The following is an 18,613-nucleotide window of genomic DNA, read 5'->3' on the forward strand; positions in this document are numbered from 1 at the left end:
TTTGTGGATGCTGAAGGGAGAGAAACTCGCAGAGTCGGTCACGAGGGCAGAAACCAGGGGTCACAGGCTGAGGCGTGCCAGGGCCCCTGGGCCTCAGACCTGTGTGCAGGGCCTACGTCGTGGGCACGATGCCTGTACGGTCAGTCACACGGGAACTCAAGGGAACCTGAGTTTGGTTTCATGCTCCGCTGCTCTAGTGCCTCTTAAAATTTTTAATAATGTTGGAACAAGGGACCCTCCACCTTCACCTTGCCGGGGGCCCCATAGAGGATGTAACCTGTCCTGGGCCTATGACACCAGTGACTCAATGAACTTGGCCCAAATTCCTCTCGCCCAAGGAAGAGCTCTTTCCACAAGGATCACTTTTGATAAACCTCTGGCAACCTCTTGTCCGGCTGGCTACCGGTCTCTCACGCCACTGTCCTCTCCTGTGGGGTCTCACACGAAGTGAGAGGGTGGGGTGCTTCTCCTGGTACACACGCTGCGTTTACATTTTTACAGTGTTTTTACCTCATTCCAAAAGTGTGCGTGCATGTGTGTGCATGTGTGCGTGCCTGCGTGTGCTCAGGACGAGGGCCAGTGCCACAGCAGTCTTGGGGGGAGGGCACAGTGTCTTTGCTCTGCTGTTAGCTCCACAGCCAAGAGCTGGGGAGAGCAGCCCAGTGATTTCGCAATGTGAGAGGAGCAATTTGGCTTTTGCAGGGCAGGTAAAGAAAATGGCTTGGCTTGGCAGGATTTGGGTAAGCTCTGTGGGAAAGAAATTGTGTCCTTTTTTAAACTCTCCATTTACCTCTGTCATCTAAGCTGTGACCACAAGAATCACTTCCAATGGGCCCAGGTTTCATTCATCAGAAGAGCCTTGAGAAGAAAGGAAAAAGAAGGGAGAATTCTCTCCATTTAAGCACATAAAAAACAGAGGGTGCCCGGGTGGCTCAGGGGGTTGAGTGTCCAACTCTTGATCTCGGCTCAGGTCTTGACCTCACTGTTGTGAGTTCGAGCTCTGCACTGGGCATGGATAAAACAACACCAACAAAAACAAAAACAGAAGCATTTTGAAGGGAAGGGAACTTGGAAAAGTTGACATGGTGAGTTAGAGATTCACAGGAGCCGGATATTTTTATTGCATTCTATCACTTCATTGTAAATGAAATTGTTTCAGAAGCCTTTGAGGATTTCCATTAAATGGCACCCGGGTAAATTTTAACAGTTATTCATAGCAAAACTCTTTAAATAGTAAATGAGAAAGGTCACATCATGACAGCACTGTACAAGCAAAAACTCCCCCGACGCCCATGCAAAGATTTCTGTCAAGCATTTGTCAGGCACAGAGGAGGAGCTCAGAGGCAAAGCTCACAGCTGCCTTTGAAGCCTGGAGCTTTCAGAAGCCTGAGATGTTGGGCCACATACAGGTCTTGTGTTTACATCTGACCCACCCACCATGGGTCTTAGAATGCAAATGAATGAGATTTAGGGGCAACAGTATCTTTGAGGGGTGTCTTTGGTCTTTCTCACCTGAAAGCCCATCAGTTACTGACAGGCCATGTGGGCATTGATGTAACGTAGGAAGTCCAGACTCACATTGGGCTCCAAGCTTAGGCTTACATTCCTCCTCCTCCTCTTCTTCTTCCTCTTCTTCTTCTTTTCAAAAGAAAAACACTCAGCACATTGCCTATTGATTCCTCAGGCTGACAAAATCTTCCAGTAGTTCCAAACGGTGCAGAAGCCCTGAGCCCTGAGCCCAGAGCCCAGAGGAGAGGTAGGCTCCCCTCTGGGCTGGCTGCCTGGCTTCCTCAAGCATGGAAGTGTGGATTCAGGCACCTGAAGCCTCTCTCTCTTCGAGCTCTGAAACCAGTCAGATGGCTACAGATTTTTTTGCTCTGCAATTGCTACAAGTTGCTGAATCACAGCAGAGAGGTAGCTTGTGACTTAGAAAACTTCTAGCACTATTCATTTGGTTTTATCTGGATAACCCTAATATTACTAAAATTGCTATAAACAATTGAATTAAGTAAATTTGATAGAAACAAAACTTAAAGGCTGATTTGGTAAATAAGTGCATAGGTCTCTGACTTGATTCTTCCTCTCCCCTTTTTTCTTTTTTGAGAGAGAGAGAGACAGAGAGAGCAGGAGCATGGGCTGGAGGGTGGAGGAAGATAGGAGTGGGAGGAGCAGAGGAGAGAATCTTAAGCAGGCTCCATGCTTAGTGTAGAGTTCCATGCCAGGCTTGATCTCACAACCCAGAGATCATGACCCTGAGATCGTGACCTGAGTTGAAATCAAGTGTTGGACACCCAACTGCCTGAGCCACCCAGGTGCCCCAGCTTAATTCTTAAATAGACAAATCAAGATTTTTTAAATATGTATTTTGGTTATCCCCAGAACTGGTAAATTAAAAACTGTGTGTGGCTTTTTTATGACATAGCACCTATTATATTGCCAATGGTTATTTCTTTTTCTCTAAGTAGTAATGACCTCAAAGTCTCCTCAAATCTGTCATCTACAATGCAAAAAAAATGGTCTTAAGACCTCTTTCGATCTAAAAAAAAAAAAAAAAAAAAAGCACACACCTCTTAGGTGCCTGGCTGGCTCAGGCAGTGCAGCATATGACTCTTGATCTCAGGATTGTGAGATCAATAAAAAATTTATAAGTTTGTTTATTTGTTTAGTACTCTCTACACCCACGTGGGGCTCAAACTCACAACCCCGAGATTAAGAGTTGTGTGTTCTTTCTACTGAGCCAGCCAGGTATGCCAAAAATAAAATCTTTATTTTTAAAAGATTTTATTTCTTTATTCATGAAAGACACACACAGAGAGAGAGAGAGAGACAGAGAGAGAAAGAGAGAGAGAGAGAGAGAGAGAGAGAGAGAGAGAGGCAGAGACACAGGCAGAGGGAGAAGCAGGCTTCTTGCAGGGAGCCTGATGTGGAACTCGATCCCGGGACTCCAGCTTCACATCCTGGGCCGAAGGCAGGCGCTAAACCTCTGAGCCACCCAGGGATCCCCCAAAATAAAATCTTTAAATAAAATAAAAAATGCACATTGTGCCATGAATCGAATTATACCAAAGTAAACCTGTAAATTAAGTTTTGGATGAAGAAATTTCCAGTTTTGTAAGCCGAACAAATAATTTTTACCTACAGCAAACAAGTTATTTTTAAACCATGCTACCACATTTTTAAATCTCACCTGATCTTCATAAGATTATGAAAATCAAGAACAATGAATATGAAAATATGTCCTTTGTACTTTTCAGAGACCAGAGGTCTGGATGAAACCACCTGGTGACTCTTTTCCATGAAGCAAACACACCGGCAAAAGCAGGTGAAGGGAGGTGATTGAAATACAGGTTATCACTTTATCATTCCCAGGGTTAAGAAAACTCTTTGGGGCACCTGCCTGGCTCATTCCGTAGAGCATGGACTCTTGACTTTAAGATCGTGAGTTCGAGCCCCACGTTGGGTCTAGAGCTTAAAGAAAAAAAAGAAAAGAAAAGAACTTTTCACCCCTAGCTACTATGCAACAGACTTTTTTTTTTTTTAAGACTTTATTTATTCATGAGAGACACAGAGGCAGAGATATAGACAGAGGGAGAAGCAGGCTCCTCGCAGGGTGCCCGATGTGGGACTCGATCCCTAGATCCAGATCACGCTAAGCCAAAGGCAGATGCTCAACCACTGAGCCACCCAGGCATCCCAACAAACCATTTTTTTTTAGTGCCTTTTGCTTCTTCATCCAGCAGGTATAAACTGCATATTCTTTTTTGTGTGTGTGTGTATTTTTATATAAACTTATTTTTTATTGGTGTTCAATTTGCCAACATATAGAATAACACCCAGTGCTCATCCCATCAAGTGCCCCCCTCAGTGCCCATCACCCAGTCACCCCCACCCCCCGCCCACCTCCCCTTCCACCACCCCTACTTCGTTTCCCAGAGTGAAGAGTCTCTCACGTTCTGTCTCCCTCCGTGTTATTTCCCACTCATTTTTTCTCCTTTCCCCTTTATTCCCTTTCACTATTTTTTTATATTCCCCAAATGAATGAGACCATATAATGTTTGTCCTTCTCCGATTAACTTACTTCACTCAGCATAATACCCTCCAGTTCCATCCACGTGGAAGCAAATGGTGGGTATTTGTCGTTTCTAATGGCCGAGGAATATTCCATTGTATACATAGACCACAGCTTCTTGATCCATTCATCTTCCAATGGACACCGAGGCTCCTTTCACAGTTTGGCTATTGTGGACATTGCTGCTAGAAACATCAGGGGTGCAGGTGTCCCGGCGTTTCACTGCATCTGTATCTTTGGGGTAAATCCCCAACAGTGCAATTGCTGGATCATAGGGCAGATCTATTTTTAACTCTTTGAGGAACCTCCACACAGTTTTCCAGAGTGGCTTGCACCAGTTCACATTCCCACCAACAGTGTATGAGGGTTCCCCTTTCTCCACATCCTCTCCAACATTTGTTGTTTCCTGTCTTGTTAATTTTCCCCATTCTCACTGGTGTGAGGTGGTATCTCATTGTGGTTTTGATTTGTATTTCCCTGATGACAAGTGATGCGGAGCATTTTCTCATGTGCTTGTTGGCCATGTCTATGTCTTCCTCTGTGAGATTTCTCTTCATGTCTTTTGCCCATTTCATGATTGGACTGTTTGTTTCTTTGGTGTTGAGTTTAGTAAGTTCTTTATAGATCTTGGAAACTAGCCCTTTATCTGATACGTATTGTAAATATCTGCTCCCACTCTGTAGGTTGTCTTTTAGTTTTGTTGATTCTATCTCTTGCTGTGCAAAAGCTTCTTATCTTGAAGTCCCAATAGTTCATTTTTGCTTTTGTTTCTCTTGCCTTTGGGGATGTATCTTGCAAGAAGTTACTGTGGCCAAGTTCAAAAAGGGTGTTGCCTGTGTTCTCCTCTAGGATTTTGATGGAATCTTGTCTCACATTTAGATCTTTCATCCATTTTGAGTTTATCTTTGTGTATGGTGCAAGAGAGTGGTCTAGTTTCATTCTTCTGCATGTGGATGTCCAATTTTCTCAGCACCGTTTATTGAAGAGACTGTCTTTTTTTCCAGTGGAGAGTCTTTCCTCCTCTGTCAAATATTAGTTGACCATAAAGTTGAGGGTCCACTTCTGGGTTCTCTATTCTGTTCCATTGATCTGTGTGTCTGTTTTTGTGCCAGTACCACACTGTCTTGATGACCACAGCTTCCAACAAACCATTTTTTCACATTCTCATTCATAATGTTTTTTTCTTTTTAAAGATTCTATTAATTTATTCATGAGAGACACACACAGAGAGAGAGAGAGACAGAGGCAGAGACACAGGCAAAGGGAGAAGCAGGCTCCATGCAGGGAGCCTGATGTGGGACTTGATCACGGGTCTCCAGGATCACGCCCTGGGCCAAAGGCAGGCGCTTAACTGCTGAGCCACCCAGGGATTCCCCATAATGTTTTTCTGGAGTATAACTTCTGTCTTTAAAAGGTTTAAAGTAATGCACACACATGCCTATTTAAAAATACCTTCCCATTTATTACATTTCCTTTCCCCAGACCTCTGCTAAACTTAAGAGGCCTCATTACACTATATGGAAATAAAAGGATTCCCAAGTGGAAACAGACTGTTTTGAATGCTGACTAATGTCCATGGCGGGGGGTGGGGGGGATAATTAACTCATTAACTCATTCATTCATGTAACAAACATTTATTAAACACTATGCGAAACTCCAGCTCTAATCCTCCAGGAGTTCACAATCAAGTGGTGCATAAAACAAATGCTAATGGAGAGTTGGAAATGCCATGCTAGAAGGGTACACACAGCGCATGTGTTGAGACTAGATAGAGAGGAGGCAGCCACTAACTGCGTCTGGGCAGGAGAACCTAGCAAAATGTATCTTTGAGCCGGACCTAGAAGGGTGAGGGGAACTGTGTTGGCTGCAGAAGGTGGGAAGGGAAGAGCAGGTGCGAAGGCACAGAGCTGGGCAAGTGCTGGACATCTTGTGGTCATGGTGAGACATCTCATGGGGTCAAAGGGGAGAATGGCAGGATGTAGCCGATCAGGTCGGCAGCAGTGACATCCAGGAGGACCTCGCATGGCATGCTAAGGAGACTGAAGGCCTTGTGGGTTTCAGCAAGGTAGTAACATGATCAAATTTATATTTAGAAAAATCACCTGGGGGGTCCCTGGAGAGTGGACTAGGGTAGGGAGAATCCAGAGGTGTGAAAAATAATGTGGAAGTCAAAGTGGGAGCCGGGGCAGCTGAAACTAGGGGCGATGGAGATCCTAATGAGAAAAGGGGGTAAGGAACTGGAGGCGGTCAAATCTTCTAGAACCTTGTATCTTTATATCATATGGGATGTTCACATATACTTAACCAAAGCTTTGTGTGATTCAAGTCTGGGCCTAAAAAGCGTTTAGGAAACCCATGTCCCCATTTATATGGAATCCCAAAGTACCTATGAGAAGCATACTTTCACTTCTTCATATGCACTGAAGGCTTTTGTAGATAAATGACTTGCTTCAAATGTATGGCTGTACTTCCAACAGGAACATCTATAAATGCCCTAATGAATGAATGTGTTAACATTTCCTCCATATCCTGAACATTAGCTGGCATCTATTCTTTAGTATGGACATGTGGTGACTGCATGAGCATGTAAATTCTGTATGGGATATGAGAGCCCTGTGGTATGTGAATCTATTATAAATCCAGGATTACTTTTAGGTGGAAGGTCAATATAATGTGGATGTCAGTCAGGTCTTACACACACCAACAGCTGGAAAGCATTCAATTAGAGAAGCATCACTGAGTTATGACTCACATTTGATCCTTCCTTGATTTTGTTTCTTAAAAGGGCTGTGTTATTTTATGCTGAAAGGAGTCACCCTAAAACCTCTAGGTCTACTCCGGTTGCTTTACTAAGTGGTTTCTGTAACATATTCATTATGTCTTTACACCAATATTCAAGTGGCTACAGCATGCTAGGCACCAGAAGCCCGAATGGATGAGGCAGACAGGCAATGACCCTTATAAAGGTCAAGGGGGTGGGGCACCTGGCTGGCTCAGGTGGTAGAGCGTGCCTCTCTTGATCTCAGGATCCTGAGTTCAAGCCCCACATTGGGCATGAGGTCCTACTCACAAAATAAGTAAAGAAATAAAGGCCGGGGGTGGGTGGGAGGATACTCCTAGGAATATAACCTAATCAGTTTCATTTGAAATCACAGCCATCTAGCTCTCCAAAGAACTGGTGCCACAATCATTCATTCATTCAGGCTGCCTGGGCACCTCCTCCATCCTGGGCTGTACGACTGGTGCTGTACACACAGTGGCAAGTAACACAGACCAGGTTTCCATGCCCCTAGAGCTTACTGTGTCCCAGGGAGCACTCTCAGTACAAGGCAATGAGGGCTCATGTGGGGTTCACTAGGGGCCAAAAGTTCCTAGGCAGGCAGTGGGCACTTGAGACTTAGATGCATGGATGCAGGAGAGTATGAAGATATACTCATCCCAATTTTGCCTCAATATAACCCCATTCTCTAGGTCACATGTGAAAGGAAGCAAGACGGAATGAAACAGGAAGAGGGGAGAAGAGATACCAAAGTTGCACCTCCTCTTGTGAAGCCTTGGCTGCTCCTTCGGAACCGACGTGACTCCTCAATAACTATGGTTCCCTGTTCTGGCCCATTTCCTCCAATGTCTGGGCATATCCTTTGTGGCCTAAAAATAAAGAGACTCTCTCACAATATCCTTAGTTCCCATTCCTACTGTCAACAAATCTGGAAAGAAAGCATCTTTACCGTTTGTTCCTCTGAAAATGCTCTTCCAAGAAAGATTTAGCACAATGCTGAGCGGAAAGACCAAAAGAAAGATGAGGACCATAACCTGTTCTAGCCTCGTGTTGTGTGATTATTTATGCTCCCTTTTCCTCACCTCTGCCTTCCCTGTAATCAGCCTCGTCCCGGAGTCCGCTGGAAAGATGCTGATTATATACAAGTCACAGGGTAATTTACCCTTTTGACCTTCCTTGAGCTCTTATAAATCTCCCGACTGCTGGGAGGCCGGGGTTTTGTTCTTCCCTCTGCAACAAAGGGCTGTTGCTTTATAAGCCTGCCTCACACAGCCGCAGAAAGGAAACAGTGAAAACTGTGTGTGAGGCTGGCTGGGGGACGAGGAGGGGGATGCTGTGACCTTGGCCTCTCTGAGAATGTGGGGAAGAGGAGCATGTCCCATTTTCCCAGTGCTGGCAGCCCTGATCACGCCAGGAGCGATGCGGATGACAAATTGGAATGCAGCTATCAGCTGTGGGTGTAAAATGAGGAGGTTGGACTAGTTGATCTCGATGGCCCCTTCTGGCTCTCACGTTCCAGGATTCTAACTATGTCTCAAGTGTGATGGCTTGAGGAGAAAATTGACAGGGCGATGAATTAGGCTTATGTGTGAGAAGCACCCTGGTGGATGCGGCCATTCACAAATCACAGCCCCAGACAGCATCTCCCGAACCCAGATGGCGAACAGGGAAGGTTCAGTCTAAGTTGGGTTGAATAAACACAGACAGCCTGACTACCATACTAACTAAAACGGAGGCGGGGGGTGTCGGGGGGAGCGTCTGACCTCCCCTAGAAGGTAAGCAGATAGGGAAAGAATTGCATAATTTGGTTTCTAGAAACCTGTGGCCCTTTGAGCTCTGCAAAGACATGGCTGGTCCCCAGACTCTTAAGATTTCCAGATTTGGTGGGGGGGGGTTGGGGGGGTTTCTAAAAAGGTTCTCTGAAGTCTGTCTGGTGATATGATTCGCTCAAACGAGAGCGGCTGCTCCCTGATGAGGGATTCTGCTTAGGACATGCTAGAATCCTCTGTGTCTCCTGTACTTGGTTAGTGGGGATTCTAATTGCTGCCGCGTGTCCCTTCATCGCTCTTTCCCTATTGGTTTCCATGTGCCAAGGTGAGTGGCCTCCCAACACCCTGATCTATTCTTGTCAAGGCTTGATGGAAGCCAACACCTCGAGCAACTCGGCGTGTTTTGTTCCTTCGAGGGATCCAATACGGACGTGGGCCCGTCTTCATCTAAGTAATAGTAATACCGATTCTCTAGCACTTAATTCGTGTCCTGCAGCATTTGACATGCTCTGCATGTAGTGATTCACGTCACGTTCACAACCTCCCTCTCGTAGTGCGTGTGTGTGTGGCTGTGGGTGTTTTCCCCCTGTGCTGGTTTGTATTTGGAGTAGTTCAGAGTGTCCTCTGTTTTATTTTTAGTTCAGGGTTCTGAGAAAAGGAAAGAGAAATTCCCTTCACTGGTGCATTTCTCTCCTCTCTTACCGTGGCACTCAGCCCTGGCCTGGCAGCCTTTGATGCCCAAGAAATATTTTGGCAGTGCCAAGAGCCCACGCAGCAGCAGCAGCAGCAGCGAGCACCACGTGCCTCCCAGAGCACCAGTTTGCCCCCATGTGCAGGACCCAGTGGGCTTCAACTGGCACACAGCACCTGCTGCTGTTTCCATTGCACTCAGGGAGATGTACAACCGTGGGAGAGACTCCTTTCACAGGCAACACGAGAGTTCTTCTCCCCCGAGTGCCCGAGATCAGGCCGCCCCTGAAAGCCCCGCTGCAGTCGAGATGCTGACCAAGTCTCAGAAGGCAACACCGCAGTGACACAGTGCTTCGGAGCAGCCAGAGAGCGCAGCTCCCGTACGATTCTGGAAGGATGCACCACATTTTTTTTTTTTCTCATCTTCTGAGAAGGGTTTTTGTAGCAACCTGCATATTGCCCTTGCTGTGGTCTTACCAAGCACTCTTTTACGGCACGTGTATCAATGCAATGCTTATAAAAGCCACATGCTCGATGATGTTTGCAAGCCGTGAACAGAATATTAAAACCATGCCTGAAGAGTCACTAGGAAGGTGAGAGAAAAACTCAACATCATTCTGTGAGACACCAGTGATCCCTTATCTGCTCGGGCTTTAGTGAGAGCTTCAGAAGAACTACTGGACTCTCAAATTTATTCCAGCAAACAGAGCATGCAGGGCTTCCTCCTTCCACCAGGGAATAGCATGAAATGGTAGTGGTTGTTTGTTCTAATGAACTTTTGGATGATCTTGATTGCATCCCACTCACCCTACCCCCTGCCTCACATGAATTACTTTGGGGGAGATGGCAAGCTTCACATATGCCACTGCTCCCCAAAGTCAACAGTGTAGTATCGACCACAGATGTCACAAGATGGGGTCTGTCTTCATTTGGGTCCGAATGTCTTGGGAGCTACGCTGTGCATCTGAGCATGTTTTATTCTAAAAAGCTTCTCATTCAGTGGCTACTAAATTTTGTTGGTAAGTCACACTGGAGAGGGAAGCTGGCACGCAAGTGGTAGCATCTTGCAGGCAGCATCGTGACATTTACTTTTCCCTCGCAGTACCCATAAAAATCCCAAGATTAAATTTGGTTTGCCTTTTATTTCTTCTGACACCCTACGCTGGCTTCTCCTTGCAGAGGCTTTCATGAGCACGTTGGACGTGGGAATGGGCTGCCAACAGATCAAATAAAAATACTTCCATCATTCTTCCTACCACCTTCAGGAAGTAGATGAAAATGCTTGCAGGCCAGGGCTCCAATCCACATAGTATGTACATAGTACATAGTATGTCAACTGGTGTGCTTTCCTTTCGATCTTCAACGCAGCCCAAACAGACAGGCACAGTGTAGTCTGAAATTTTGGTTACTTTAGAAGAAAGTAAATACATATTTTAGCTTTCAACAACAAAAGAGCAGAAATGTATTCAACACTGTCTTGCTAATTTCGAACCATTGTGGAGAATGTTTGTGCTTGCTAATGTTCAGTATAGACAGAAACACAGCATGCATGGAACTGGTTCCATGGGAGTCATTAAAAGGCGTGCTGAGAATATGTGCTAAGAATAAGACACAATTCTTTGTGCCTGTTCTCTGGCAAAACTCATTACAGGAAGTGATTTCAAAATCCTCAGAGATGACATGTTCATACCTCCTGGAAGACAGAGGGTTGAATGGCAAGAGTCTTCCTTCTTTCTGCCTTTCACAACAGCACCTGTGGCTGGCATGGCAGGAAGATGTGCTAGAAACAGGCGGGGGAGACCAGAGAGAACAGAATCAGGGTGGGGAAGAGACTGGTCTAACATGTTATTGATCAACATCTTCACAATTTTTTTTTATTTTTTAAAAGATATTATGTATTTATTTGAGAGAGAGCAAATAAGCACACATGAGCAGGGGGAGGGGCAGAGGGAGAGAGAGGGGGAGAGGTAGATCCCTCTCCCTGCTGAGCAGGGAGCCCGGATGTGGGGTTCAGTCCCAGGACCCCGGGATCATGACCTGAGCTGAGGGCAGCCACCCAGGCACTCCAATGTCCTGACAATTTGCACGACACGGGTCTGACAGTGTATCTGTTGATCTTATAAAAGGGCTTTTCCTTTGTAACATGATGTGGTGGAAAAGGGTCCTGGAGTCAGAAGGCATAACTTGAAATCTTGCTTTGGCTACTTCCTCTGTAATCCTGAGCAAGTTCATTAGCTTGAGTCTCAGTTTCCTCTGCTGAAACACGGGCATAATAACAGCACCTACCTCACAAGGATATCAGGATCTAACTCACTCATCCGTGGAAGTTCCTAGGCTAGCATAATGCTTGGCACCAACAGGTGCCTCAGAAATTCAAAAGAAACCTTTCAGCATAAGGAATGAGAGTGGACCCTTGTACCCTGCAGCGTGGCTGGACCAGCTCCTGAGTGGCTAAGCTGTGAGCTCTAGTTATATATATTTTGGTTATTCCTGGAACTTTTTAAAAGATTTTATTTATTTATTCATGAGAGACACACACAGAAAGAGAGAGGCAGAGACACAGGCAGAGGGAGAAGCAGGCTCCATGCAAGGAGCCCAATGTGGGACTTGAACGTGGGAATCCAGGATCACGCCCTGAGCCAAAGGCAGACTCTCAACCACTAAGCCACCCAGGAGTCCCTGGAGCTTTTTCTAAAACCGGTAACAGCAATGCCCTGCTAAGCCTTAGCATCGTACATGAGCACCGTCCTTTCTATACTCTGACCACTGCTAGGACATGTGCTTAGAGTAGTGGTTACTAACCTACCCGGCATATTGCAACCACCTGGGGCCACCACTCGAGCCCGGGCCCTACTGCAGAGATTCTTACTCGGCTTTCCAGGGTGGGTCCCTAAACATTTTTGGTGCTAGCATTTTTAGAAGATTCCGAGGTAATTGCAGTGTGCAGCCAAAGTTAAGCCCTGCTGCTCCCCCATCCCCAACTCCTTCCAGCAAGAGTGGAGATGGGGTTGTCTGGGCCAAGAGCGACCTCCTGCTTGGAGGAGGAGGTTTTCTCGCCCTTGGACTCCACACACTGCTTGGCACAATCAACAACTGCTCAATACATATCTCTTGAATAAATCAATGCATCAGTGAGTCACCAGTGGTACCTGCTTGCAAGGCTGTACGCTGATAGTGAGAAGGTAAACATGGACTTAAAAAAAAGTCAGAGAACATGGGCTTTTATTCTGCTGCAGTCATAAGCCTGGTGGCTTTTCATGGTTAAACCACTTATCTCTCTGGAGCCTCAGTTTCCCCAAGTGTAAAATGAAAGGAATAGGCTAAACAATGCCTTGGGGCCTTGATAGCTCTAGCATTATTATTCTACAAGTCTATGAAACCCATGGCACTAATAGCTATATTTCTGCCACCCTCATAAAATGACACATACACGGGGAAAGGGAGTTTAATGAATCTTGTAAAAAGCACTTTCTGGAACCAGAGAAGCCATTTTCATAATGGAGAGGATTTAATGGACTTAGCTTGTAAAGAAGCAATTTAGTAGCTTCTGTCCATTTGGAGCTGTTGTCCATGCTAGGCAGAAGGAGGGGAGAGGGCAGTGAGGCAGAGCATGGCCTCTGGAATCCCACTGACTGGATCCACGCTGGCCGACTGCTTGCTAGCTGGGTGACATGTTGTCTGGGGTTTGGTCGAGATGAAATAAAATAAACACATGTCAAGCACTTAAATTAACACCTGGCAAGGAGAAGGCACACAATAAATGCTAATGAAAACACCACACAACGAATCTAGAGTAAAGCCCCATGAGTCCACTACTCTGTCTCCATATCCCAGTTGCAGAAATTGAAGCTCGGGGAAGTCAAATAAATGTGCCCAGGGTGACATAGCTGGGAAATGACAAATCCGGGATTTCAAGCAAGTACACGAGCCTGTAGTCAGTGGCCTTGCCCTTATTCCTCACTGCTTTATTGGGATTCTTAACATGGCTAGGTCTGCTTGCAAACTCCCTGCTGCTATTCAGGCTTTGCTCACTCTAGCAGTCAATGCTGGGGGTTTGCTCACTTCAGCAGCCCGTCCTAGGCCCTTATAAGTTTGGTTTGGCCACCGATCCTTAGTGGCTTTTCCCCGTGGCCCACTTCCAAGTGTCCTTTACCATGAAAGAGTGACAAGTATTGCTGCTTTTATAGATGTAGCTGGATTCAGACATGCACTCTTAGCTTTTAACACAACAAAACCTTCTGCCTAGGCAGAACTGTTTCTTTTTTTTAAGATTTTATTTATTTATTTATTCATGAGAGACACAGAGAGGCAGAAGCACAGGCAGAGGGAGAAGCAGGCTCCCCGTGGGGAGCCTGAGGCAGGACTCGATCCCAGGACCCAGGGATCACGCCCTGAGCCAAAGGCAGACACTCAACGGAGCCACCCAGGTGCCCCAACAGAACTGTTTCTTTATGTACCGTCCTTAAAGACCTTTGCAAGGGAGAAGCTAGCCTTGAAAAGTTAACTCTATATCCTCCACACCACGTAGGCCACTGTGGGTGCTCAGCGAGTTTGGGGCAGGGCCTGGAGCAATGGGCTGGGAAAGTTTCCCAGGTGATACTACCATGCTCCCCTGGTTAAGATCCCACCATTTGAGGTCAAAACCCTCATTGTGCTGTTGGGGAAACTGAGCCACATTCACTCAAGGTTGCATCAGAAGGACTCAAATCGAGGTCACCTGATTTCAACTGTAGAACTGTTTCCCTGCTGGCCAGGCAACAGTGGCCCAGGTCTTTGGGAGTGCCCACACTGTTCTACTTGCTGCTGAGGTCAACAGCACAGCTGAGTTGTCGTTATGAAATGCTTTGTAGTTTCTTGGCCTTCTGGTCCTTTTGTGTGTGTGTGGGGGGGGGGCGGGTAATGAGAAAAGCTCTCCCATGAGGAGGTGGTTAAAAATGTGGAACCTGGAGCACTAACCAGCTGGTTATAAATCCTGGCTTCGTCACTTTCTAGTTGTGTGATACTAGGTAAACTCCTTAGCTTCTCTGCCCTTCAAATCTCTCCATATGGAAAATGGGTATAATATTGGTTGACGTGACAATTAAATGAGCTTGTGCATATAAAGTACCATAAACAGGGACGCCTGGGTGGCTCAGTAGTTAAGCATCTGACTTCGGCTCAGGTCGTGATCCCGGGGTCCTGGGATTGAGTCCTGCATTGGGCTCCCCGTGGGGAGCCTGCTTCTCCCTCTGCCTGTGTCTCTGCCTCTCTCTCTCTGTGTCTCTCATGAATAAATAAAACCTTAAAAAAATAATAAAGTACCATAAACAATGCCCGACAAAAGTAAATATTAGTCCGTTCATCTTTACTTATTATTACTTTTTGTTTTATAACTTTCCTCAACTGAGCTTGTACCTTGCCATCCTCCGGTTTCAAGATACAGAAAGCAGCAGAGCTCTAACAGTTTACCAGGAGAACAATCCCAGCTCTCTGTCACTCAATCTTTGTCAAAAGCTGAGTTCAAAAGAACAGCTTCTTAAATGCGAGCGCTGCTAGGAGAAGACAAGATCTGTCCTCCTCTTCTAATACATCCCTAGATTCAGGCATGTCGGCAGAGGGTTAGGCACATAGATTTCATCAGATTGGCCTTCCAGCAGAATGACTTTTCCTAAATTACACTTTGGTATGATACTAAGCCATTAACTTCTATTTTTTACTGTTTGTTTTTTTTAGGATTTTATTTTTTTTAAGTAATCTCTACACCCACCGTGGGGCTTGAATTTATAACCCCAAGGTGAAGAATTGCATGCTCCACCGACTGAGCCAGCCAGGTGCCCCCCCATACCATTAACTTCTATTAAGGGCCATGTTAAACCATAGCTCATGGAATTCAGTATTACATATAAAGACAGTGTTAGAGACCTTAGTTATTATACTATCAGTAGCACTGTTTATGTGGCTGCCTGGGGAAACTTCCTGGCCTCTCAACCAAGAACAATTATACATCCATTGTGTAATTGATATTTTTGACTTCACAGACATGGTGGCTTTTTCAGCATACAGATTCTTTCTTTTCCTAGCGGCTGCTGGGCCTCTTGGAAACAATTTTGGGACCATATCCTTAGCAGATGTGTAGAATACCATGATCTGTCATTTTTGTTCAGACCTAGATGGCTTTGTTTTTATACTTTTTCCCTTTTATCTTTGATCCCTTCTTTTAAGCTACCAAGTCGTATTTTATGAATTTTTGTTTCTCTTCCAATATTTAGTATCTGACTATGTAAGAGCAGGAGGAGAAAAGGAAAGGAATTCTAACAAAAAATAAATATTAAAAAAAGGCTTTCTTGGGGCACCTAGCTGGCTCAATCAGTGGAATGAGTGACTCTTGATCTCGGGGTTGAGTTTGAGCCCCAAAATGGCTGTAGAGATTACTTAAAAATAAAAAAAAGACTTTCTCAAACCTCCAAAACGCAGCTCAGAGGCTTTACATACATCAGGATTTACCCACAAGCCTAAATCCCACAAGACGAAAACCCATTTTCAAAATGTTCATATGGGCATTAAAATTTAAAAGTCAAGAACAATATTATGACTTATAAGAAAGATCAATCAGGCATTTATTGTGTCACTTCAGACTCATGGGACAGACTCATTTTACAGTGTTTTCTTTCCTAGGCAGTGGTGCCCTTTGAAGACCACAAAGAAAGAGCTATATACCATCGTGACAATTTGCTTTTCCAGTGTCTGGAGCTTTCTATACTTTCCAGTTTCTGTGATGAATGGAAGTTTGAGGACGAGATGACTTAGCACAGCCCACATTTCATTGCATTTTATTTGTTTAATGGTGCTTATGCTCAGAGATATTCTGAAAATAAAATCAGAGGCATGACATGTCTTCCCAAATCAATAGTTTAATATCTTGGTTACAGATACTCCTACCATTAATCTTGGTCTGCTTATAAAGCCATGGGTCATACTTGATGTAGCAAGTAAATAAGCAGACCTTTTCATTGGCTTGGGTTCAGAAAGACATATTTTTAGATGTGCTTTATTTTAGGGAGTTGAGTACCATCATTAGCCATTTAAGTAAAGCTTTTTTGTGTGTATGCTCAGGAATATAATTTCCATGTCACTCTTTAAAAGCACATGAAACATTCAAAGCTAGCTTTATGGTGTGCTCAATACATACAGACATATGACAAATTCAAATTTAAGTACATGAGCTATTCAATTCACTTGTATTTTACCTTTAAGATATTCATCTGTACAACAGAAATCTAACCTTTTAATGGGATTCTCTAGGCTAGGTATGAGAACTTATCAATGTGGAGTGGATCTTGTAAATGGCCATAAATGTTAACCACTAATTTCCTTATCACAATGATAATCCTCAATTTGGCAACTTGGCAAGCAAATTGCTTCTTTAAAAGCTAGGTGCATGAAATCATATTCATTATGAAAATGGCTCGTCTCATTTCCAGGAAGTGATTTTTACAGCATTCATCAAACTCTCTTTTCCAGAGTACAGGTCATTTTAAAAGGGAAGTAGCAATGTCGATATTAGTGTCATGTTTATTCATAGGCTTTGAAACAAAGAATGTTAGGGCAGGACAGGATCTCAGAGATCATTCAGTCTTCCTCATTTTACAGAGAGAGAAAGTGAGGTCAAGAGAGAAGAAAGAGCCTAAGTGGAAGGAAGCCCATGTGTGTGTTGGGAGGGCAGAGGGCATGAGACAGAGGCAGTGAGAGACATAATGTAGAGAGATACAGAGATTAAACCAGAGGTAGTTCGTTCTTTCATCTGAGCAGCTTAGTATTTTGGTGACTTAGGACCTCAATGAATATAGCCAAATTTGCTTGGCTATAACCACATTCTGCTACAACAACAAAGGGGAAATGCTGTCATGTTATTTACATTAATTTTCACATCATTATCAGCACAGATGCAGAATGATCCAAATGCTGGTATAGACTGCAATTAAGATCATGGAGAAATCCAAAGATCCAGGAGGTTCAAGGAGGAAAACAACCCGAGGAAAATCCTCACTGAAAACATTTGCCTTTTCAGATATATCTCTGTAATAGGGTGAAATTTTTATGGCCACTAAGTGTTTACATTATTTAGAATAGTAAATGCCTTAAAAATCCAAACCAGTAATTAACCTTAAGAACAAAATAATTATCTGAAATTTGCTTTTATTGGCAGAACATTCCATCTGTGTGTCCTTTGTCTACAATACTTCACTGTAAATATGTTTCAGGGCAATTCTGATGTATATATTTGCATAGGCGAGGGAGTGTAAGCATCTTTCAGCTAGATGTCACAATGCACTAGCATCTGTTCTTTCTCTCAGACCCATCAGCGGGGCTGAGTAATGGTTGGAAGGACACCTAGAGGTCCAGGGCAGGCTGAAGTATGGGTAAGGCTAAGGAACGGGTGAGCAAGGAAGAGGAAAAAGGGGGAAAATTGATTTTGAAAGGAGAGTGAGATATACAGATGAGAGGGGCACCTGGGTGGTTCAGTAGGTTTAGTCCAACTCTTGGTTTCAGCTCAGGTCATGATCTCAGGGTTATGAGAACGAGCCCCACGTCGGGCTCTGCACTCAGCATGGAATCTGCTTGGGACTCTTCTCTCTCTCCCTCTCTCCCTGTTCCTCCCCCTGTGCATGCTCTCTCTCTCAAATAAATAAATAAAATCTTTAAGAACAAAAAGAAATATAGATGAAAGAGAAAATAACAAGGAGATTAAGAAAGGGCATCAAATGCCAGGACATGATGTTACAGCAAGCTGCAAATTCTTCCTCTAGCCTGCTGTGAACTTTTTTGGGCTATTTCCAAAGTTTCTAAAAGATCATTTTACAAAAATGAATGTTATATTTTAAAACATAAGCTATTTTGAAAACTATGAAATATTCATTGTAATGCTACTAAAGCACCACTTTTCACACATAATATACCAAAAGCCTACAGAATTTTATACATCTTTACAAGGTAAACTTCCACGTGACCTTATAGAATTTACATCCTCAAAAGTTGAAGTTATTAAGTGTCTAAGGGGTTTTAAGAGAGAACCTGTGCTGCTGGAATTTTATTTATTTTAAACTAATGGTTATCACTATGGTAAAAAATAATAATAAAAAAGATAATCATCAAAATGACAAGCACCCAAGAAAATGCATTAAAAGAGGTCTGTATTCTTGCTTCCAACCAAACAGCAATTATGTCACTTGGCTTTTCTTGTCCCTTTTCTTATTTGCTCAGGAAGCTAAACTGTCATGAGTAGGACCTTCCTGGTATCCCAGACACTTTTCTCTAGCACAGTTTGGG

At 44.3% G+C, this 18,613-nt stretch overlaps 1 long non-coding RNA gene across 1 annotated transcript in view; it reads right to left on the bottom strand.

The window, feature by feature from the left end:
- LOC119868529 overlaps positions 1 to 18,613 on the bottom strand; it is an 86,022-nt gene that overhangs the window by 2,014 nt on the left and 65,395 nt on the right. Inside the window, exons 4-5 of the long non-coding RNA XR_005386489.1 lie at positions 10,998 to 11,087; positions 791 to 858 (exon numbers count right to left, since the gene is read on the bottom strand). This is a non-coding gene — a long non-coding RNA (uncharacterized LOC119868529). The remainder of the gene's footprint in view (positions 1 to 790; positions 859 to 10,997; positions 11,088 to 18,613) is intronic.

Source organism: Canis lupus, chromosome X, assembly GCF_011100685.1.
Source record: "Canis lupus familiaris isolate Mischka breed German Shepherd chromosome X, alternate assembly UU_Cfam_GSD_1.0, whole genome shotgun sequence".
Lineage (NCBI taxonomy): Eukaryota > Metazoa > Chordata > Mammalia > Carnivora > Canidae > Canis > Canis lupus.